Consider the following 24,458-nt stretch of genomic DNA (forward strand, 5'->3'; position numbering starts at 1 on the left):
TCTTTACGTGAACCCGCAAAATACCTTGTGACATATGAATGACAAGACGATGGCTCATCAATGAGTGAGACGAAGAGAATCTTGATTCACGCATAACGTCCACTACGAGGTTACAGAAGGCCGGCGCTCAATCTCTTTAACGACGCGTAAAGCTATAGCCGCCGTCTTTGACAAAAGTAGCCATGGCAACGGGTTTGTTTGTTAGCCGTGTCGCGAAGCACTTATAACACCTCTTGATATCTAAATGAGTTCGAGGTGAGAATCGTTGTTCACACCTCTGGAGACCTTGTGCTCGTTAGCGGTGCCGTATGGGCTCCACTGGACGCCTGAGAAAGTAAACCGTGCGGCCTAGTTACTTTTACCAAAGCCGTTACATGAGAAAACACAGTTACTAAATAAATGATGCGCCATTTAGTACTTTTACCATAGCTCAGAAAGTACCAGGCATGTCATGACGGGAAGAATAAATTTTCTTCCTCCCCCTCCACTTCCCCTTCTTCACCATTTCCTTTGTGATCAAGAAAGTGGTAGGGTTTTAACGTAGTTAAACCGAGTAGACACGTGCCAAAGTATGTGTTTATTCTTCGCCTCTTCTTTCTGGCATATGCATGTGCACGCAACTGCGTTTCTCGCTCTCCATCTTCCCACCCTCTCTCCACTCGGCGGCAGCTGACGCGACGGCCTCCTCCCATTGGCTACAGCTTGCGCTATGCCCTTCCGAACATTCCCGATCTTCCTCCAATTGGCTGCAGCTTGCGCGACACTCCTCCGAACTAAACCGAGCCTACCCGAGGTACCCCGAGGCTTCACACAAGATTCTTGGTTGGCTTTGGCCCCGTTAAGTAGTGCTTTCCCACTAAAATTGAATGTTCCTCGCGTAATCGCTTTTTGTTTTTGTTTTTTCCTTTACAAAGCTATCTCTCAAACCGACGTTGAACATTCGTGAATGTATTCTGACGTTTGTTAATGACCGCCGCACTGCAGGCCCGCTGCTGCTTCGACGCTCCATCTCCGGACGGTCGCAGCTCGGCCGACGCGCCCTGCACTCCCCCACATCGCCAGGAGCGGCCACGAGGGGGAGCTACGTCGCAGCCCCGGGTCGTCTCTGGCGCCGGGCCCGGCCGATCTCGCCGATCGTGCGGCACTCTGGAGATTCCAGGCGCGCTTTCGGCCGACGCGGCCGCCGCAGAGCACTCCGGCGCCGCAGAGCGCGCTCTGGCAACGACGACACTGCCGCCAGCGCAGACCGCGCCACGGCTCTGAATTTTTGAACCGCGCTGGTGGCGAACCCGGATTGCGTCGCTCCTTGTTGGACCCGTTGCTGCGTTCGTGCCGCTCTCCTGCCGGGGCTGTCCTCTCCTTCGACGCCGAAGAAACCCGAACGACGACGGTTCGTTGTGGTTCATTCCTAGCGTATCGAGGGTCCCATGAGCGCCGCGTGCTGGTTGAGCCTTCGGTGAACGCAACAGGAGGAGACAGTGGCTGCGGGATTTTTTTGACTCGTCTATGGCGTGCGCTGTGCTTTGGCCGACCACTCTAGACACAGGTGAGTGACGTCCTGGTGTGAACTGAAAACTTTGTAAGCCGTACTCCTGTTCCTATTAGGTCGGCTAAAGGAACCATTGCTTCGACATTTCCCAATCAGTCTAGTCGACTGTCAAGTTTGGGCAATGTCACGAATTCCTTGTTTTTCTTAATGCGCCATTTTTTAAGACACCATTTTTTTTTCGACGCAGTAGCGTGGGTACTGTAACGCGCGACACATTGACAAGCGCTTTGAATTTACCACGAGACATGATAACGTAGCCTAAACGGCAAAAGTGAGCAAAAAAATTCGGGCGTCTTGAATAATTAAAAGGGCAAAAAACGAGTTTGGGCAACAGCAGAAAAAGCTCTATGTTACTGAAAGGTACACGATGTCCACAAATTCGCTCAATATTTTGGACATCAAGCATGCGCCCACTGCATGCGTACTTACTTCTCTTTATATTGGGGACAAGTTTATAGCAGCGAAACTACATTCACATGCAATCATGTTTGCTATACAAAGCGTACTTCATGCTTTGACTTCGAAGCTTATTGACTTTATTTTTTGGAGTGCAACACTTCCGTTGCCATTCGCGCGCTCAATGCCCGTCTCATTCCAGTCGCCGCTTTGTGCGAAGCACTGAACTTCTGAATGGGCTCAGGAGGACGCCTATACTGTAACTTATCTTTATACAAGAATATTTTGACAAGCAAACTTTATTCTGAAATGTGAGCAATAATATACTCCATATGATTGTCTCTTTTACTTCAACTTTTCTCACCCGTTGCTTATCTCAAGTGCGGTACTCTAAGTAGCTGGTCACGTGCACAGCATCTGATTGAGATTGAGAACATAAAAAGGAGTATTTATTTCTGTTTCATTCACGAGAATCACGGATAATTTTTTCGCATCTATGTGTCTTAAATAGTCTGCGAATATAGCCGCAAAAGAAAGTACGCACGCGCCTGACTTTAGTAGGAAACAGGCGCCCTAACAGACGTTTCATATTATCCTAGAATATCGACTAAAAACGAGCTTCGAGAAAGGGCATTGTTCGTGACTGTGTGCACTTACTCAAGTGCAACTCTCTTCTTAAATTCAGAAACTTTTTACAGTGGCGTCCATTTATCATAGAATTTATTTATTAGGTCTTACTCTGACGTTAAAATCAGACAGTCTGTAATAAGGGGTTGGCGAATAAAACAAACATCTATTTTTAAGCATCGCCAAAATTATCGTCAGGTTAGGTTAACGCTCCTGGAAATGTATCCCAGAAAAGAACAAGGGGTGAAGGAGGAGATGAGGGCTTAAGTTAACTTACCTTGAATGCCAGTACTTGCCTAACGAAGGGGGAACCTAGCAAGAAGGCGCGCCCTTTAAAAAGTCCAAAGCAAGCTGCATTTATTATCCGCAACGACTGCGTATATGTGTAACTTTACGCATTATTGATTTTCAGCACTGACGTCGCCAAGCAAACTCATGTGTGTCAATACCAAATTCAACACTCGTGTGTTTTTTTTTGCTTTTTTTTTCGCGCCACTACTGAGAACTCTCTCAATAGCGCCAGCAATGGCCTGTTTGTTTCCGGGTGTTTTAGGTTTCTATCTGGTCACTACCGGAAAAGAAAAAAAAAGTTGCTGTATGCAGAAATATATTGCCTGAAGTATTCCTGAGCTTTATACATTTCTAGATACCAGGCTAACTTTGCACATGCGCATCACGATTACCTCCCAAGTTTCGCCATTTCTAGTAGAGTGATTTAGTAAGCCTTCTTTCTACGCTGACGAACCAGTACAGGCGAAATGATTTAACTGAAGAAATAAATCAGTACAAAATATTTACCACGCACATATCGTGAAGGAAATGACGCTATACAATAATGCCGTTGCGTATTACTGGAGGTAAGCCATATAGGATAACGCGGAGTTTAACCAAACGCACAATGACCATGCTGGATACTCAGAGAGCAAGTCCTGCAACAAGCCTTACATGGTGAGCGCAGCGAAAATACGGCACATGCTACTCCCAATATCCCCCTTTCCTGCGTCTGCCATAGTTGTACCACACCCTCCGTACTCTGCTCTTACTCTCTTTTTCCGCCTCAGCATCACTCACTTAGAGACCCGCACTTCAAGCTTCATGTGGACGAGGTAAATCACGATCGCGTGACTATACAAAGCACATTGTTCAGAGCGCCTACCTCTCTACCCACCTGAATGGCAGCGCTATTTTATGTCAAGTGAAAGCGGGGATTTGCGGCTTAAGCGAGCTGCAGCATCGATGAGGTTTACCTCTAAGGAGATCTATATGACTACCGCTCAAAAACAAATGCATTTTAAGTACGAAAGCCGAAATCAAACAATGATTGCTGCCGCAGCAAGGCTTCGAAATTGCTCCTTCCCAACTCCTTAACCCTTTACGGCCAAATTATGAAAGAACAAAGCGGTAAGTGTCCTCCAAAGGAGGTCCTCCAGCCGATGTCGTCGACCGACTTTTATTTCGTAGCCGTTAAACCGTGGTTAATCCCCTGTCACGCTAACATGCTCGTGATTAACCGCGGATTAACCACGACGTAATGAAAATCTGTCGACGTCATTGGCTGCAGATCCTCTTTTGAAAAAAACTTACCACGTCCTTCATGAGTTGTATACGGCTATAGTTAATTTGGCCACATTCCAAATCAAACATCGAAATTTTGTTAGCGCAGTTAAAATTTCAGAAATCGGTAGGTCATCAGTTAGCATTTTTTTTTATTTTCTAAGCCTAGTGCGGGCTGCGTGCGAAACCAAATCAAAATCCGGCACTAAAATGAAAGACCAGAGACTAAAAAAAATGTACCCACCAAATGTCTCCCTACTTTTTCTTCAACATATGCCTGAAAATGAGAGACAATTTTTTTTTCTTCACAGAGCTTGCTCCCAGAGACATGAAATATCCTGACCGGAAAGCACTATATACTGAGAATATATTGACGTCAACTTTTCCCGAAAACTTTGTTTCGTAATGATAATTGGTTTTTTTGGGGGGGGGAAGGAAATGGCGCAGTATCTGTCTCATATATCGTTGGACACCTGAACCGCGCCGTAAGGGAAGGGATAAAGGAGGGAGTGAAAGAAGAAAGGAAGAAGAGGTGTCGTAGTGGAGGGCTCCAGAATAATTTCGACCACCTGGGGATCTTTAACGTGCACTGACATCGCACAGCACACGGGCGCCTTAGCGTTTTTCCTCCGTAAAAACGCAGCACATGGTGTGCCCGCGGTATCTCGCCAATTCACGACACTGGGCATTAAATGGATATTACGTTCATAAATCGAGCTCAACGGGAATTTTGTTCGTCTAGTCCTCAGCAAAGCTCGGTGCTGTGGCAGCCATTTGAACCTGCGACCTCTTTTTCAGGAACAGAATTTTATAGCCGGGGAGCCACTGTTTTCGTTAATTGATTATTTCTTTTTCTTTTTCACCAGACACCAACACCGTTTCCTAATCGTTCAATGGGTTCCTCGTATTAAACGAGTGCGCCACTCGGCATAAGTTAGTAAACGGAGAAGGGGTTTCCAGGGCGTAAAACTGTATGAAGGAATGTAGTCCAGTTTCACAGCGAAGAAACCTCAGAATGAGTCTGTACTGGTTATCTGAGAGTCGCTTATTGCAGTACTAAGCGCGATTCTACCCTAAAAACCGCCTCTGTGAAGTGGCGCACCCGTACAAAAGCCTTCGTTTTGCGCTTCCACAACAGCTATTGCACAGCGCAGACACGCCCTCGTGAAGCTCTATAGTGGGGGAAGTGGTGGGGAGGGGGGGGGGGGGGGCACTGTAGCTTCCTATCTCCCTGCGGAAGTAAGAACAGCTGCTTCTCTTAGTACACCATGATGTAGCAGTGCGCCCGCATATTTTCTTTCTTCAGCGTTCAAGTCAAAGTAGCCTATTACAGCCGTCGAGCGAGTTAATCTAAAATTATTCCCCGGTTCATGAAGCAGCGCTCGCACGGCCTATTCGTTTCAATCAGCGCGACCAACGCCCAACGCGCGCTGCCGGCTTATGCGACCGCGCATTTTAGGGACAGCGGCGGGACGAGTAGCCGTTAGCAGACGAAACATGTGCGCACACGCGTATGCGCGCTCGCGCGTCTGGGCGAAAACGTAAAAGAAAAAAAATGAAGAAAATATGGCCTGGCTTCTGGGCCATTTCTCGTTGAGTGCGCCGCGGCCGGCGACGCAAGAAAATGAGGGAAAAAAAGTCAGACGCATTATTTTCAGAAGAACGGGCGTCTGGAACATATCCGAGGAAAACAGTGTGTAACTTGTTTTCGTCCACGGGTGTCCCGAGATTCGGCGCGCGGCTCACTTGTTGATACGAGGCGAAGGCAAATTTCGTTTCTTCAGACAGAAACACTGGCGCGGCCGTTAGGAAAACGACGGTTGCACGTTGCCGATTTCTCGGGCGGCCCGGATGCATGTCGGCAACAAAGAGCGCTTTGTCTCGAGGTAATTTAGTTTTTTTTTTCGTCTCTCTGGCGGTCCGGACCGCGGGCTTAAGGCTTATAAAGCTCGCAACGAAAGCTTACATTCCGACGGTCTTTGTGCCATCCAGTCGCAAGCTTTTCTAATGTTTGCGTTCTTCACTTTGCTTTCAGTTTTCAGAATGATTTCTCCCTGTTACCGTTTTCTGTTGTGTGCGTGTGCGCATGTGTGTGTATTTGTGAGTCAACACACGGGGAGTAATCAGCTTGGGTAGGTCACTTGGGTAATCAGCTTGGGTAGGATCAGGTTGGGTAGAACACTTCCCTGCCTCTATTATCCTGGCCCGATTTCTACACGCTTAGCTGGAACATGTAGCGCGTATCTTTGGCGCCTCTTTTTATTTCAATTGTACAGGCAAAGCTATTGCAATATGGAACAAGTTTTGGTGACCTAACTGCTCTCACGCCTTACCGGGCGAAAATTAGGCGGTACTTTTTATTTTTTAATTTATCACATACTGCTTACCAAATGCAGTCCCAGCAGGAGAAGCACAGTACAATACTTCGACCTTGAAAGACGAAAAAGCAAACATGACGACGAAACAAGTACTAAAAAAAGTACGACCAACACTTATACAACGCAAAATAGGCATAGGAGGAAAGAAGCAACACGCAGTGTCAACAACATAGTGCGTCACAGGCAGCGCCAACCGACGGTTGAAACTACTAAGAGGAGGCAAGCAAAAGATAATCATAAGGCAGCGCGTTCCTATTAATAATTGGATTAGGAAAAAATGAATACTTATATGCACTCGTGCGGGCAAAAATTGAATCAATGTAGTATTTGTGCTTATGACGAGATTTGTTCGATGACTGTTTAGTTATGTAATCCTGGGGGTCTATGCCTAGTTTTGGAAATTTTGAAAAATAAAAACGTCGAAGAAAAATAACGAGAGCCGTTTTTCTTCGTTACCATAAGCATAACGTACCAAACATAACCTAACATAAACATAACTTAAGCATAAGAAACGCAAGCACGAGTGAATGCTGCACTCGCGTATAAATGCAAAAAACGTTCATATGTCCGCGAATAAACGCTTGAGAAAAGTTTAAACGCCGAGGCATGCTCAGTATTGTTTTCGCCGAACCTGTTATTGACTCAAGCTATGAAAGCAACCGTTGCTTGCAAAACCAAACCCTACGTCACACATGAAGCAACTTGAAACGCGTCAATAGGATGTGAAAAATTTTTGTTTATATAATCGCGCACAGTAATGTTCTAAATCATCCTCTCTCCCAATTAACCAGGTTCGGCATTTCTATCAGTAGACGATCGCTGTAGTGCGTTCTTTCTGGGGAAAGAAATGACAGAAATCAAACCAAGGCCTACTTTCAAGACATGACTGCCTGCCTTGAAGTTTACGAAAAAAAAAATGAAGAGCGGAGAATATTTCGGGCTGCGATACAGGCATACAAATAACTGCTGTCAAACACCAAGAAGATATATTAGAGGTTTACAGCTAGAAAGGCAATCTCGTGCAGCACAACTGATAATATCGGTAATAAAACCCACGCCCTTTTTCTCTGCAAAACGCTTCCATCATTTCGCATGCATCTGCGTTGCCACTTTTTCAAGAATATTAATCTCATTCAGCTCCCTGCTAAGATTCTTTACGCTGTGTAGTACAGTTTATGCGTTTTGCTTTGTGTACAGCTACGTACGCTGTCTACGCGTTGTACAGCCGTTTACGTGCACCGTGTTTCAGCAACAATAGCAGGCCTCTCTCCCCGCAGGTAGTCAGTCCTTGGCGTTAAAGCAACACGTGCATGGGCACCCCAGGTGGTGCACTGCGTAGCGCCTGTCACACCGGGACCAGACACAAGCCAGATACAGGCTCGTACAAATGGGCTGAGGCATAGCGCATGGCACCAACCGCTTCTTGTCGGAGCTGTGGCCCGCGCCGTGCGCGAGTTCTCTGATGACAGCACACAGATCCCGCGAAATAGACACGGCTGCTCGTTTCCAATAGGCGTGTTGCCGGGTGTTCGGATAGTGTCACACCATCCTCGAACCCCTGAATGACTACAGCGATCGCGAGCTGTTCTGTGAGACGCAACACGGTTGTCCGTGCGTGTCTGGAAATAGCAGCTCATCTACGCGTTTTCTTTCCCGGGATCGACTTGAAGCGTAGAGAATGTCGCAAGTGAAGACAAGTGGATGGATGGCCTGCCAGCCTACAACACGACAGGGGGACGACAGAAAAACAAGAATAACGTAACAAAGCAACAAAATAAGCATTAACGTTTGGCTTTGCTAAGTGGCATGACTTGGTGCTGTATACTGACATTGTTTTTATCCGCACTGAACGTGCATCTAAATGTGGCTGGCCTAAAGTCCTACCACATAAAATAAAAAATAACGATGTGGTTGGCATTCAACGGTCTTGCGCGAATTCACAGTATTCTTTGAGTCGCCATGTTGACGCGGTTTGTGCGGTGTTGTGCGACGATGCGTTGCAGCTTTGTTGGACACTCCCCCCCCCCCCCTTCCCTTCGCATTCCCTCGACAAGCCGACGAGCCATGAAGCCAGACTCGTCGCTTGCATCACTTGGCGTGCAGCCCAGTGCAGAGGCTCTACTCACGCTGTATTTGCCGCTGCATCTCAGCCGCCTAGCTGACGCTGCGCCCCACGGTCTTTCCAACTTTTAACAGGGCACTCTGAGTCACTGAGAGAGGTAAACACGCGTATAATGCCCTGCGTGGCATGCAATGCATTCGCCGCCTGCCCTTTGTACCATGAGTAGTGTCGCACTCTCCCTTGGTCACAGTGTTCTGTCATCCAGGGATTTGTAGGACTCCCAGCGAACTGCGCCATCTGCTGACATGGTGGACAATTGTACTGCTTTGAGCAGCCTTTTATTTCGAGCGCCTACCTCTGACGACTGGCTATTCACACGCTTTGTTCTGCGAAACTGAATAAGTTTAAGCAGAACAGTGCCCCGTTATCAGTGACAATTTGTTAGATTAGCGGTGCCAAAAAATTCTCATTCAACGCAAAGTAGATCTTGTTTTCACGACACACATGGGGGCTTGAGCTCGTAAATGCGTGAATTAGATATCATGCACGACACAGGTGTGAGCCATTATACTAAACCAATAGTTAAGAAAATAAGTTACCTTTCAATGCGACGACTAACATAAAGTGTAGTTTTCTCAAACTCGTGATTTCGCATCGCAGTCGATTACGTTGATTGCGCTGAGAAAAAAATTGTACATTCTCTGTAAGCGTTGTTGATAATTTGCCACAACTTCTGCGGAGATGTAAATCTGGAAGACGCCAGCGATCTATTTGTTGCTCAGGGGATAGAAAATAACAAATTATTGATTTCACATACAGGGAGTATTTCTTTTAAACTGACTGCGTTAGATTCTTGAAACTTTCAAGCATTTGTCTCATCTCCGTGCTTTTCTGGACGGAAATTATTAACGCTACGACTTACTCCTTGAAAGTAGCTTCTTGGTATTCACGCGGTATAAAATCGTCTAATAAAATTTAATAGCTCGGGCATAGAGCGGGTAGATAGGGTTAGATGTGCCGAGTCGTATAATCAGTACTTTCAGTATTCAACGGTTGCTCAAAGCCCGACCCGATGTGCGAACTAGCAAGGATAAGAGACGCCTAGTGTCTTAATCGCATTCGCGCAATATCACGCACGTAATTTGAACATATGCTAGCTCCGACCGCCATGCACGCATTCCACAGCGCCCAGATATGACACTAATCCGATTATTCCAGCCCGTCTGTCCAGTTCCCTCAGTATAACTACAAGCCTTACAGGTCGTTATGTTATTATAAATCAGTTCTGAAAAACAACAAGATCGTTTTACACATTTGCCTCTGCGTGTTAAGAAGCTTACCACCCCCAAAGCAAGCGGGAAGCATTCATTAGCGGGCCGACATTCACTTCCTATTTGAACGCCCGGAAGTAGGGAGTACGAAAGAAAGGGTTGTTTTAATCGTCTTACACGAGGCCGTCTCCATCGAATAACTGGACATTCGTAAGCAGATCATGCAAATGCGGATCCTTTCAGAGTGGCTCGCTGCCATGCAGGAAAGCCGGCAAACTCCGCGGTTTTAACGCGCTTCCCAAAGAAGAAAGCTGTCTCTTTTTTTTTTCTTCACATATCTGCTTCTCCCGTTACTCTGGGATTTCGCTTTTTTTCGGTTTTATTTTTTTTCTGCCCCCCAACACCCGTCGGGCTTCCCCACTGACCGAGTAAACTTTTTCCCCTGTGCAAGAGAGAATTGGTGGTGGCGTTCCTTGGCCAGCTTCCGATGCTTCCCTTCACTTTTTTTTCTTTTTTTTTCTCTCTCTCTCTTCTCAGACGCTAACTCACAGTGTCAGGAAAGGATAAAAAAAAACGGGGCGGGAAACTCGGACTAATAACATTTTACCTCCAGCTGCAGCTTTTATGAGACCTTGCAGGACGGTGCACTTTTTTTCTTTCTCTCTTCCGCCGAGCCAGTCAAACTTTCTACCGCGCTCAGTCTATCCCGTGAGCCAATAGATCCGTGCAGCACAGCGAAGGCTGACCACCTGGTGGGAGAGGGTTGCTCTTGCGCTTAGACGAAGGCTGCTGCTTTCAAGCAGTTGAAGGTGACTTAATATTTTGTTCAAGGCTGTAAAATTTGCAACTTATTTTTTCCATCGCCGCTTTAGATACAACAGGCATCTGAAGAACTAAACATTTTAAGTCTTTGGCGCCGTAGCTTACTGAAGTTTGCTATCATACCCACACTCTAAACAGAAAAGAGTAAAAACGGAAGAAGCTGCTCTCTAGCACAATTCCTTTTATTAAAATGAGTGTGGTACAGGGCAGCTTACTCTATTTAAGTCCCATATTGGCGTAATCGTGTTTACAGTGCAAGCTCATAGCTCAAGGTTAGTACCTGGATTCCACGCATCTCTTTTTCCGCCAGGACGACCCGCATGATGTGTCTTTTCCCCCTACCGTTCACAGTGTATATAATTGGCCATTCTCAACTACATTTTTTGCAAATGTTTTGTGTTAAGTATGAGCCCTTTAGGTCAAAAGTTCTTTACACATTTTGTGGGTGTGTGTTTGTACGGGGGGGGGGGGGGGGTCTTTCAAGTTTTGCTTCCTTTCTCATGGTTTTTGCAAAGTTTCTTTTCAGCCCCAGCCAACGAGTCAGCAGTATTTAACGGCAGTATATGTGCAAAATAAATACAAACGTTATTTATGCATTAAAATTTTTATTCGTGTTTTTTTATTCGAGACTACTTAAGCCCCTGCCTCTTCCGCTGAATTTTTCTTTATGACCTTTTAAGGTAAATCAAACTAAAAAGAGAAATATTTCTCGTTCCTATTTTCAGTGCGTCGGATATACTAGCGGCATCGTCCACAGCAATGCACAGATCTGATCGGGCAAAGTGCATACTACAAAAAAAAAAAGACGTGGCGGAAGACTTCTCGGGAAACGTAAAAGTCAGAAAAGCGAGCTCTTAGAAGTGCGAAGTGTTTGTCCCCTTTCTTTGTTTTCTTCTTCTTGCCCTCGAAAAGCACCGCCTCCGTAGTTTCCCACGGGAGGCCTTTGGGAAGACCATAATGATTGCCTCGCCGCCCCCGGGTTTTGCGCACACGTACACAGGTGTCATGAGAGGCACGGTTGCCTGCTGATTACTTGGCCACGTAAGCTCTCTGATGACTGTATCCCCCCCCCCCTTGCTCTTTTGGTACTACGTGCTCTGGCTTCTATCGTTCAATAACGCGCACAGTGGTGACCTCCCTCCCCAAATATTGGAAGACCTGTTTCCGACTTCAGACCATGGATAACTTGGCGCGGTGCCGTTAGTTTCACCTTACCTTATATGTGGGGGAGGGTATATTTTGATTTCTTTCATTACCTTCAGTAAACAAAAAGGGAATAAAAAAGTTAACGGCGTGAACCCCGGTAAAACTTCCGGGCTTCATTTTATAATGAGGTGTATCAACTAAGGGCGGGGACCACAGACAAAACTGCCCCGCTGACCCGTGCTACTTGTGCAGCAGCATGTGAAAACGCGCATGCTAAAATTTTTACGCTTAGACTAACTATATATAGCCTGCAATATGGTAAGCGCTCAATATATACACAATGATCACCCCTAGAAAATGTCGTGGCGTGCTAAACGTACGCCACAATTATGAATGCATGATCTAATCAAAAATATGCCAACTACCCTTTCTCACTTCTTAAAGCATTAATAAATGTAATGCGCGTTTGAGGCGTAATTTACCAAAGATGGCCAGAAAGTGCCAGAAGCCGAGCTAGGCCGCACACATCAGAGTTGAACAGCCAGAGAGATCTTTGACTGAAAAAAACACAACGCCTCCGCAACCTTACCTCATAGGACATACCTTTTTCTTTTTCTTTTTTTTTGTCAGTAAGCTTACAGCACTAATGAGCCATACGATGACAACGGAGCATAAAACCCAATATAGCTGCCTTCCTTCTTTCCAGCCTTCGAGATCCCGCTAATATGCATGGTATTTAGGCCACAAAACCTACCGCTGCCTACATGTGTTACGGTGTTAATAGAAGACGCGTAAAAGAAAACGAAAGGATACGTTAATTTTTTTTTTCCTCATAAATATCAGCATGAACCCCAGACGCTGTTCTAAGCACATAGGCGAAGACCTAATGGTTCCTCCAAGCCCCATCTGGACATCGGACCGAACGGGCCCAATGATTAGAATAAGTGAGCGAACCCTAATTAGGTCTCGCCGGTCGTCGTCGGACCCACGCTAACTGGCCGGTCGTTCGACAAATGCGAGCCTTGCACGCATAAGAAATCGAATTCGGCCCATGGGACGGCGGCCGAAGGTAGGCGACGGCCTTTCATCTGCCGTCTCTGATCAGTACACATCGCAGTGCCGGCCGCTAACGTCGACGTCGTTAAAGGACCATAAGGCCCAAAGCGGGCTCGTCCTGAGGACGACGGCTGAGGCAGGGGAGTTCTTCGATTGCGCCATCTTCGCGCAAGTCGCAGAGTCTGACCACGTTACTCTCGATAATTCGGTACATGACTCGCTCAGTCAGCCACGTCTGGGACGCTCTGTGAAGGCTAGAGTGCGACGTTTTCCCTGGAGCCATATTCTGTGACATTTAATTTCCTTTCCTTTTCGTTATAAACAGTCGTGACGTCAGCCGTGACGACAGCAACAGAAGGCGGTGAAGCAAGCTACAAATCATAGGCAGAGCCGGTCTGGACGTGGCATCGCCGCCTCATTCCAGTCCGGCCGTGTCATATGGACCATGCGCAGCCAGTTCGCCGCACAATCATGGCGCGGTTTCTTTTCTCAGGCATAAGTGGTCTTACAATGCTCGACGGGCATGTCAAACGCGTTGTCGAGATCTGTCAGTCGTAGGCGTTGGGCACTGGTTCACCAATAGAGTACGGGTGTCGGGCACGTTTATGCTAGTACTACTGTAACTGCATTTAGGGCGTGTTTCTAGCACATGCAGCATGAAGTCATCGCTTGGCACCGACCAGTGGCAAAGGGACCAAATAAAACGAAAACAAATAAAACGCTGTAAAGTACAGTCCTGACGCATTGAAGGTGACCACTTCAGGGCTTGACCTTATCGGGAATAATGTGCTCTCACGCTGTTTATTTTAGCAGGATGACTAAAACGAATGCATGAGCTTAGATATCCCAAGGATCCCTCTATTCTACGTCGTAATTGTTACTGCAAATTAGCGACAGTTACGCTAGAGAAGGAAATGTTTAGTCATTTCCGGACAGAAAGAACGCGATAGTCTCCAAATCTCGCGAGACTATATACACGATCCCAGGCTCAATAATTGGCATCGGTCTTTCTCTTTCTCTTTGGAAGGTGGAATGTCTAGTTACATCTCGAATGCGAGTAAACTAAAACTAACCTGCTTATGCATTTTCTTATACCCCTGAGTTTAGCATAGCCGGCACAGCAATGGACACAGCAATGGTCACATCTGTCAAGCAAATGACTGTCAGCGTCACAGGGGTATGGTCTCTCGAGCCTTCTATGAGAATGACGCATCACAATGTAAGGAAAATAAATACCAAAGCGAGGTTATTCCGATCGCTGTGTGTCCTTGAACACAAGAAAAAGTAACTGTTTGTGAGACCACTATATTCTTCCTGAATGTTGCGGATGAGCTGATGCACTTATCTAAGTGCTTTAGTATGCAATGCTACACAGATCCTGCAGAGAAGCTTATGCAGAGAAATAAAATGAGTGAGTTCAAAATTCTTTTGCGTATGAAACCGTAAACCTCCTTGTGACCAGCGAGGAAAATTAAAATACCGCGAAATCATTTAGGGATACAGGCGGCGTGAAAATTGTCCATTTGTTCTTGGTAGAAGATAATGCTGTAGTTTTTTTTTTTTGGGGGGGGGGGGAAGGAAATGGCGCAGTATTTGTCTCATATATCGTTGGACACCTGAACCGCGCCGTAAGGGAAGGGATAAAGGAGGGAGTGAAAGAAGAAAGGAAGAAGAGGTGCCGTAGTGGAGGGCTCCGGAATAATTTCGACCACCTGGGGATCTTTAACGTGCACTGGCATCGCACAGCACACGGGCGCCTTAGCGTTTTTCCTCCATAAAAACGCGGCCGTAGTTAATTCCCTTGTGCTATTTTCAACTTAAGTTATTCCCTGGTGAAGCGATTAAGAAATATTAGGTTAATCATAATATTGAACTAAATGCTTCTACGAACCCTCCAAAAAAGACACGCTGGTATATTTGATGTAGTAAAAAAAGCTTTCTTCGGTATTTTTTTTATTCTGCTGCGTGGCATAGCAAAAAAAGCGAGCCGATTCATCATCTTTTTTTTTAGGTAACCTAAACCATCCACTTTTTTCTCGTTTTCAACGTTTTCCCCGCAATTCTGTATCTCGCGCACTTCTCATTCCCTCGTTTCCGGAGTACAACGCATCGCGATAGCCACGCACAGCGATTAAAACATTTTTTTTTCCTCGCAAGCTCGCCGTGTGGTGGAAAGTTCGACGTTTCAAAGGCGACGCGTCGTCCGCACGCATCGCTTCGAGGCGAATATTGCGTTTAGCGGAACGCAATGCCACGACATTTTGCCGTTGCTCGCGAGAGCACGCACACTATAGAGCGACGCGCGCTTTCTCGTTTTTTTTTTTTTTCCGCGCACGTTGTACGGGTTCCGCCCCAAGCGATGTCGCGAAGTTTGCGCAACGGCCGGTCCCCCAACGAGAAAGAAAAAATGCAAATAAAAAAAACTAACATCGTAGCTTCGCTCTTATTGTTCAATCCCAGCTGTGCCGCAATAACTGTGCAGTGCGCCATTTGGACGCTCCGGCCAGCGGCAGCTGTTTGGTGCGAGGCCGAACACGCTAAGCTATTTGGATGATAAGGACGGGTCGGTATCCACGGGGCTTTGCCGATTTATGCTGTTGGCTGCCGTTACTATACGAAGTGAACGTGAAGGCGGTCGGCTTTAAACCCGTTTTTAAATGCGCCGAGAAATTCGTGGAACCCAACTCTTGTTTGCTGACGTCAGTCGTTGCATCCACGACGCTGCACTGTTCTAGCGAGTTCGAGTTACGGCACAAAGCAAAGTGCGCGATCTGTTGTGCTGATCGAAAGTAATGACGCCTTCGAGCGTCCAGCGCGTAGTTGTCGCTGCGAATGCTTGCCTCACAGCAACCTAACCATGCAAGTGAATTAACGAGTGAAATGTGATTATTGAAACCAGGCGGAGATGGCAGTCCTGGGAACGTTCTTTTTTTTTCCCGGCTTCTTTTTTTCCAGTTCTTAAATTTATTTGTTCGTAGAATTTTCGTGTAACTACCACGTGCACTGTCGGGGCTGACACATATAGCAGTCAATAATGTTAGCCAGTTTCGATGCCATAAGCGATGTTGAGCATTTAGGGCAGGGTAGCGAGGCAGCGATTCAATTAATATATTTGTAAGCTGAACTGCGGGCCGTCAGGCCTGCAATAGTGAAATATTCAAAATTGATTTCGACCGCAACGACCTGGATCGTTTCCACGAACTTCTCATCACCGCCCGCCATACCCACTGAACTACAGCGATTATCACCTATTGTTACTTCGTTATGTATTTGCTAATTATTTATGTATTACCTTATGTTTTTAACACTGCTTTCATTACTATATTTACCATTTACTATAATTATGATTTCTCATTTTCATTGCTCATTTTTCCCCCACTCTTAGCACTTCAGACATCTGCAATGTGCCTTCTATGTTGCGTATTGTGTAACGTGTATTTCGTATTGTGTGCTGGGTTCTGGATATTATGTCGCCAATTTTAGTGGGATTTCTCCCCAATGTAGAGTGAAGTAGCCGGCGCCGTTATACACCACCAACCTCTCATGTCCTACATGTAAAAAAAAAGGCCCAATGCAGCGCGAGACAAAAAAAATTAATAACCCGAGAAGATAATCGGTACACAGTGTGGTCGTCGATGTCGAAACCCGCCGAGAGTCATTAAGCCGCGATATGAACTTTCCGCTACTGTTCCTTTTTACTTCGTAGTAGTATGAAAGAGTAACGCCTCACCGCCGGCGCTCTGTCCCGCAACAACCACGCAGCGCTGAGGAATTTAATGCCAGGGGTCATTTAAACGGGACACAAATTTCTTCGAAGGAATTTTCAGATACCATCGATTGGCACTTTTCAATTTGTGGTTTTGTCTTCTTTTTTCCGCCTTCTGTCATATAAGTGTACATGCGAGGGTGCGTTATGTGGAAATATATATGTTGTTGAGAGAAACCGACGCATTAGCCCGCTGCATGTTGTGAATCATGACCCACTTGCGGTGCGCGTAATCAGGCTAATCACTTATGCATCGTCGCATTGCCGATAGCCATCAGAATTTGACCCCTCATTGATGTAATGAACAGCATAGCTTCAAGGTATACAGGTGGCCGATTTTTTGAGACAGGCTGCGCCTCCTTCTATGCTCAGCGAACATGACAGGTGCCAGATGTTGAGGAAATCGGAAGTGGTCTCGTCGTCATTATGACTGCGCCTATGAAGATTAGTAATGTTGGTTGCCAGTCCCTCGTACTAAACAGCATATATATGCATACCACACAACGATTAAAAGAGCACATAGACAACTAAATCTTCCCTTTAGGTTATGTTAGGTTATGTTAGGTTAGGTTAGGTTAGGTTAGGTTAGGTTAGGTTAGGTTAGGTTAGGTTAGCTTAGGTTAGGTTAGGTTAGTATAAGTAATCATAGAGAACGAATTTTTTTGCAACACAGGGACGTCAGGTTGTTTTTGTTGTTGATGCTTTTGTCTGCGAATTACGGTTGTCTTCAGACAGTTCACAAGAAAACTTCAGAATAAGGTTCAGGAAAAAAACAATGCCGCTTGGCAGTTCACAACTAACCTCTCACAAACACAATTTAAAGGTCATATTTAAAATTCTATCCTCTTATCAGGGTTCGGGAATAGTTCGCATATCTGCTTTATTTTAAAATAGTTGCGCCTCAGTCAAGCGCGAAACAGCCAACTGCGACATACGCCTGTGCGCACGCTGACATCGCTGTTTAATTTTTCATACCTTTTTAGAAACAGTTGGACATAGTTGTACATACGTACTTCCCGCAACGCGTGGTCCTTTCTCTCTGTCCCTCACATCTCTATTTTCGCCCACCTATCCTTGCGCCTATTCCTTTATTTCTGTTGGCTGTGGATCGAGTGCCCGAGACAAATGAAGCCTATGTTTATATCTCTTTCTTTTGTTTTTATGCGACAAGCCACCACCATCCCATCCGCTTCCGGTACCGAAAGTAGCACGCCAAACACAAGCGTCGCACTCTTTTCTTTCGTAAACAGGAAATAAAAGCAGCGCTCGCGAACCGAACGCATCAAGTTGATTAGGCAATAAGCCACCGAAAAGGCGCAGCGCGGTACGGGGCAGATACGCGGGAGGCGAACATTCGATCAAGCCTAAGAGACAAGCCCGTGTAAACAGTTCAAGCCCATGCAAGCACGCCGATAGGAAAACCAACTGGAGCACGTGGGCTCCGAACAAGAAGAAACGCTGTCACGTCAAATACAAGTGACGCCGGGGGAAACTTCCTAGCACGGAGCCGTTGGGACGAGCAAAACCCAAGGGGAAAAAAAAGAAGGGAGAACTGTGTCGGGAAGTGACGCAAGTTGCTCAAACAGGAAAAAGGAAAGAAGATTAAATCAAGGACAAATGCCGGAATAGGGCAGTGAGAAAGAGCAAGAAAACGGCACGTGTTGCGGTTCATGTATGCGGCCTTCTTTCTTCGCAAGGCCAAACAAATTCTATACAATGGCTGACTAAATCCATGCAGTTTTATTCAATGTAAGCCTGGCATCAGCTCGTTGATGTTTGCGCGGCATTTTATGGTTTGGAACGGCTGGTGATTGGTCGACGCTCACGTTCCGACCAATCAGGGTAGCGAACGACATTAGTTGGTTAACCACGAAGTGCATATACTTACGAAAAGCTTTTGCGAATTCTTAGTAGCTCACGAAGTGGCTGTCGCATCGGCAGAGCTGCACGGTTCTCGGCGAGACGGGGCGTATACCACGCCGCTGTCGGTCGTGTTCGGCGTGTTCAGCCCGCTCGCCCAGTGTTGATTCGCCTCATTGTGTTGCTGCCTGACTGGTTGCCTCGCTACATAAGAGTGTGTGTGCGTGTGTGCGCGTGTGTCTGTGCTGTGGCGTCGGGGAGACATCGTGCGCAGTTCAGCCCGCCCCGTTGTCTCTATAACGTGTATGCCGGCGACGGGCACGTCACGCAGATTAATCGAGAGAATCCCCAAAGCGGTTGATTCCCCTTCTTCAGCTCCCTCATTTCCAGTCGCTTGGGCGTGTCGCTAGGGTCTAAGAAAGAAGCATAGAAGGAAAGCAAGGAATGAGGGGAAAAGCAAACAAATTCATAAGGAAAAAGGAAAATAAGATGGGAATAAAGCAAAGAAAGAAAGAAACAAACAAACAAACAAACCCGGTGCTGTCGCTGGAGACGTATTAACGTACACGTATACCGGTTTACCGGACGGGTATAGGTCTGCGCTAATACGTCCCAGGTATGCTAAAAACGCCTAATCTGCCGCATTCGGCTTAGGGACGTTCCAGTTGTGTATGTTCTGAAAATTATAATGCGTATCCAGGAGGACTCCCACTTAGCCGCCTCCTAAATGATCCGTGTTTAGAGCGACGGATTATAACGTGTTCGCTGAAACACGGCTGCGTTTCTTTTTTGTGCACGTGTGGGGCACCGGAGAGAGGGCACAATGCAACTCTGGCGGAACTTACATCTGTATTCAGTTCCCGGGAGAAGGCATCCTATTCATTATTTGGAGACCTGCATTAATGTTGGCAGCTGTGTGCACTTTCCTGCAGGGTTACTACGCTTAGTTTTGTCAATATGCCGCAGCGATGCTGTTTTTATTCACTGTCTTTTAGCGTTTAGTTAATTGTTAGTCCCACAAAGCCATTCTGGATGCATTATCTCATTGCTGATTCGAGCGGTAGCCATGTCAGCAGCGCAATAAACATTTTTCCCGTATTCTGACAATTAAGTGAACGTGACATTAAACCAAGGGTGGTCAGAAAAAATTTATCGCACATTTGGAGGGTTTCAAAAATATCTGCAAGTATTCGACATTCATGCCAAAAGCCAGCCAACGACACAAAAGAGCCTGTAACTCTTTTGTTTAAATTTTTCGTTCTTCCATCATACTTTCTGCAGCGTTTGCATAAAGCTTGTTGCCCTAATTGTTCGTCTTCGAGCTTCCTCCAATACATCAAGTCACACGCTGTCGTGTTTGCGGTGCGGCCGCGGGGAAGATGGTATCTTTTTGTTTGCGCTCAAGTTCCTACACAACTCGCCAGCACTGCTTCCGCCAAGTAAGTGCTCGGACGTGTACTGCGCTAATGCTTCGCGAACGTCACGAATGGATGCGCCACTCACGCTACTGTGCTGCGCCCCACGCTTGAATAGGTTGACATCACGCACTGAGATAACTGTGCCTTATCGCGTTAACCGACTTACGTAGGTTATTACGAATATCGGGTCCACAAACGTGTCAGAACCTTGTTGCCCCCGAAGAGGAAAAGGCTGTTTTTTTTAACGCTCATCTGCTAGCGGTAGCAACAGCACGAACTGCTAAAGCAGCAGTACATTAAGGCCCCGAACGAGTCACTAGTTTTAAGGTGGCTGGTTTGTTATTACAATAAATATATTCACCGCTTTTCTAAGCCTGCAATCACCATTACGAATAGGCCTACGTTGCTGGAACATCAGAGGGAGCTTTCGTCCTTTCGTAGATCATGCCAAAAACCTCATAAAGACAAGGAGCCCAAGGTTCAAGATCAAGAGCCAGGGTCGCATTATTATATCAGCTCTACTTGAATCGTTTGTCATTTTGAGTCTTCGTCTCTCCCCAAACGATGGAGCAAAAACCACGCTACCGATGTCGATGAGGTGGACAGTTTTAATGGGAACCAATAGGATGCGAAGAATTGCTCTATAACACGGACCCTCACTGACAAAACACTCGGCACTTGCGTTCGGTCTTAAGACTCGTTGGCTGTTGTCGATGGCGCCTATAACTCTCTTTCCGTCCAAGATAGCAATTAGCTAGCGCTTATACGCTGGTCGGTCCCCTGTCTTGTCCTCTAGAAACTGAGCGGCGCTGTAACAGGACTAACTGACATTCTTTGATTGTGTTTTATTCCAGGTCGTTTTGAAATTCTGAGCGTAACAACGTGACGTCATGTAGGCGAGAAATCGCACACGATGGTTGCGAGAAATCAAAGGTCATTCTGTGAATTTTTTTTTTCAAGCCGGTACCATCTATAGATCAGACCTTCAAAAAATTCACGAGAGAGCTCCTCAAGACTGCATTCTCGTCTGAAAAACAACGCGTGAAAAGCGCCGGCAACCACCTCACGAACTAAACAGAAACAAGGCACTCAACGCGTAGAAAAACAAGGCATTCGTCTCTACACAGGTCTCCGTTTTGTGAACTGCAGTCAGCAGATGACAAGGAAGGATGAACGCCGCCAGTTCTGAAGTCATTCCTGACTTCTAGTTTGTTTACGAAAAAAAAAACTGGTTTCAGAGCGCGTTTCCAAACAGCCAACCTCTTCAGACCCGCACAGACATTCCTCGTCATGACGACCTGGTTCCTTAAAAACCAGACATCCCCCTTCACACGGCATTAGCCTCGGGCTGTGGGAGCAACAACAACAAGAGCGAATGAAAGAAAAAGAAAGTAGGAAGCACAACAAACCGGCGTGACAGAAAGACCTTGCGCAAACGCGTGCGGTCTCCATTCTGCTGGAGCGGGCTCGTCGAGTGCCAGCCAGTAACAAGTGCAGTGGCACGTGTTTTTCCAGTGAATCGGGGGCAAGCCGGCTGGCTTAATGCTCGCTCCCACCACCGGAGGACCTGCGCGCCAGGCCGGGAGTCCGATATAGAAAGCGCGCGTCGGGAGGGGGGGGGGGGGGGGGGGGGGGGAGCTGCCAAGTTGTGCAGTGAACTTGTGCGCTCCGCCGAGCCCTCCGGGTGGGAGCTGCCCTCGGAGGGAGAAGAGGCACAGACGGAGCGGGGGAGCAGGTCTGCGGCGTGGCCAATGGCGACAACGAAGGGCGTCTGAGCGCCAAGGTTGTGCGACGAACGACGTGATCAGGCCTCCGTGTGTTTTGGATTGGTCGACTGATTTGTGTTATACGCAGTGTAAGAGCGAAGAACATTGGCGATATGTGTGTCACCGGGACACTATCCGTGCGATTTATGCGCAGCATTTTCTTATGTTTCTTTAGGGCTGAAATTGACCAAGTACGCGGCAGTATAAAAACTCCAATTGAACATGCGATGTCAGTGCACGTTAAAGATCCCCAGGTGGTCGAAATTATTCCGAAGCCCTCCACTGCGGCACCTCCTTCTTCCTTTCTTCTTTCACTCCCTCCTTTATCCGTTCCCTTACGGCGCGGTTCAGGTGTCCAACGATGTATGAGACAGATACTGCGCCATTTCCTTTCCCCAAAAAACCTACCAACCAACCTGAATTTACTAGTAATGGTGTTAGAGAAGCAACAAAATAATTCGTTAGTAAAACGTTTTCCAGGAAAATGCATTGCGGCTGCGCCGCGAAAAAGCGACAGGGGGTGGAAAGTGCTGGAAAAAAATCACTTTCAGATATTTTGTTAATACCTGGTTTCAAGAGATATTCGCGTTTTTTTTTTTTTTGTTGGAGCAGGCCCTTCAGTTTTTCTCGCAATAAAGCCAATGTGCTACGAAAATATATATAATTAAAATAAGTTAATTAATTAAGAGAAAGCATTTGACTCAGTCGAAACTTGAGCAGTGATTCAGGCATTGCGGGATCAGGCTGTAGATGTGCCTTATATAAAAGTACCGGAAGATATCTACACCGGGTGCGCAGCTATCATAGTCCTCTATAAAGTGAGCAATAAAATTTCAATAAGAAAGGGCGACACGATCTCGCCAATGATATCTCCCGCCTGTTTACAGGAGGTATTCAGATCCTTCATTGGGAACAGTTGGGGATAATTGTTAATGAAGAATACCTAAGTATTTTGTAAATGGCTGATGACATTGCGTTGCTAGGTAACTCAGAGGATTAACTGAAAAAAATGATCAATGAGTTAGACAGGTAGAGCAGAAGGGCGGGTCTAGAAATTAACACGCAGAAAACCAAAGCAACGTTCAACACTCTCGGAAGGGATCAGCGATTTTCAATTGATACCGAGGTGCTGAAAGTGGTAAAGGAATACGTCTGCTTAGGGTAGGTAGTGGCTGCTGATCCGGATCATGAAAGGAAAATAACTAGAAGGATAAGAATCGGGTGGAGGGCATATGGCAGGTTCTCTCAGATCATGAGTGGCAGTTTACCAATTTCCCTCAAGAAAAAGTATACAACAGCTGTATCTTACAGGTACTCACCTATTGGGTAGAATTGTGGAGGCCAACTAAAAGGGGATAACTAACAACTTCGCCTAAGAATTTTAGACTTCGCTCTCGAAGCGTGCAATACTTATGTCACGAATTCTCTACAAACATTTCAAAGAGATTAAAGCGCAACTTTTGCCCTTCAGGAGGACGTGTTTTATGCTGTATAAACGTTTTCACATCCGCATCCTCGATGAATGTTGAATTCAATGTTAATTTCGCAACCTACTCGTGTGATACACCCTATCCCGGCGTTAGCCGGAACTACGCACCTACCCATAGTATGCACTTTGAAAAGTAGAGGCAGGAAAACTGTGTAAAAAAATAGCGGAGCGAAATAAAGACAGGAGCTTATATAAGAAGTAAAAATTTACGGTACAGTTTACATAGGCCGTTGGTAATGTCGTTGCTAACTGCAGCAATCAGCTCAAAAGGACTGCACTGCACAAATTTCTTGTTGAAAACACCGCAGTTCCAACAGAAAGCGCATCAAGGATTCATTAAGCGTATAGGATTCATGAACACCTCATGAATCCAATGTATATTCCTGAAATGTGTAGACGTTGAGACGCATTTGCGATGAGTGTTCATTTCACTGCTTCAGAAAGAGACGAGGGAAATAACACACGACCTGCTTTCAATGCCCCAATGTTGTTCACTCTCGTCAATGCTAGTAATGTCTTCTCAAGGTAAAGAGGTCGTAAATATATTCAGTTTAACTTAATCTAAGCTTTTAACAGCACATTGCTAAAGATGTGGAACTGAATTTCCGTTCTTTATTGTTTCTCCATACTTGTCTGTCGCCTCAGCTACGATGCCAGTGGCCTGCAACCTTCACTTCACGACAAAAGGGGCAACGTGCGCGATTAAATGCCCACTGCAGTAATGATCGCTTCCGCTAAGCGACGCCACTCAACGAGCTTTTCCGGCAGGTAACAGCTTGCAGAAAGGAAACGGATATTAAGGGTTCCACTGCGCACGACTGGTAGCGCGAATAAGTTGAAAGGAAATAAGTGCAATTTATAAGCCGGCTACATTGCCAAAGTGCTCGGAGGGAAGCTATAAAAAGTAAAAAGCAAAAGAGAAGGCAGTGAAGAATGGAACGAAACGTGAAAAAAAAAAATAAGCGTTGGGAGCGGAGTGCACTTTGGAGTCCCCACTGACGGAAGCAAAGTTAATTACTTGCCCCGTGCCTCTCTTTGTTCTGAGCTAAAGCGAAATGACAAAATGAGTGTTTTTAATTTTTTTTATCGGTGCTCATATAAAATAAAAATGCGAGTTGAAACAATCTAACCTCACTTTTATGTCTTGTAGTTCCCTTCGGGCCGCATTTCCTACCTTATCCTTCTCAGTTTTTTTTTTTTTAATATAGGGCGAAAAAATGAAATGAGAAAGGCGGGGTGTGCGGAGATCGAGTGTGCCAATTTATTTTCTTCGCGATCGAAAAATTTTCCATTGGAAG

The 24,458-nt window shown here is 46.2% G+C and overlaps 1 protein-coding gene across 2 annotated transcripts in view; it reads left to right on the forward strand.

Annotated features, from left to right (window-relative positions):
* The first annotated feature begins 1,143 nt into the window (after window positions 1-1,143).
* The window catches only part of LOC144098618 (uncharacterized), a 281,054-nt gene continuing 257,739 nt past the window's right edge, over window positions 1,144-24,458 (forward strand). The window contains exon 1 of one of the 2 annotated variants that reach the window (XM_077631401.1): window positions 1,144-1,546. The gene's annotated coding sequence lies outside the window, so the exon portion shown is untranslated. The remainder of the gene's footprint in view (window positions 1,547-24,458) is intronic. The other variant, XM_077631402.1, reaches the window with a different exon arrangement.

The sequence above is a fragment of the Amblyomma americanum genome, chromosome 7 (genome assembly GCF_052857255.1).
Source record: "Amblyomma americanum isolate KBUSLIRL-KWMA chromosome 7, ASM5285725v1, whole genome shotgun sequence".
Taxonomy (NCBI): Eukaryota; Metazoa; Arthropoda; class Arachnida; order Ixodida; family Ixodidae; genus Amblyomma; species Amblyomma americanum.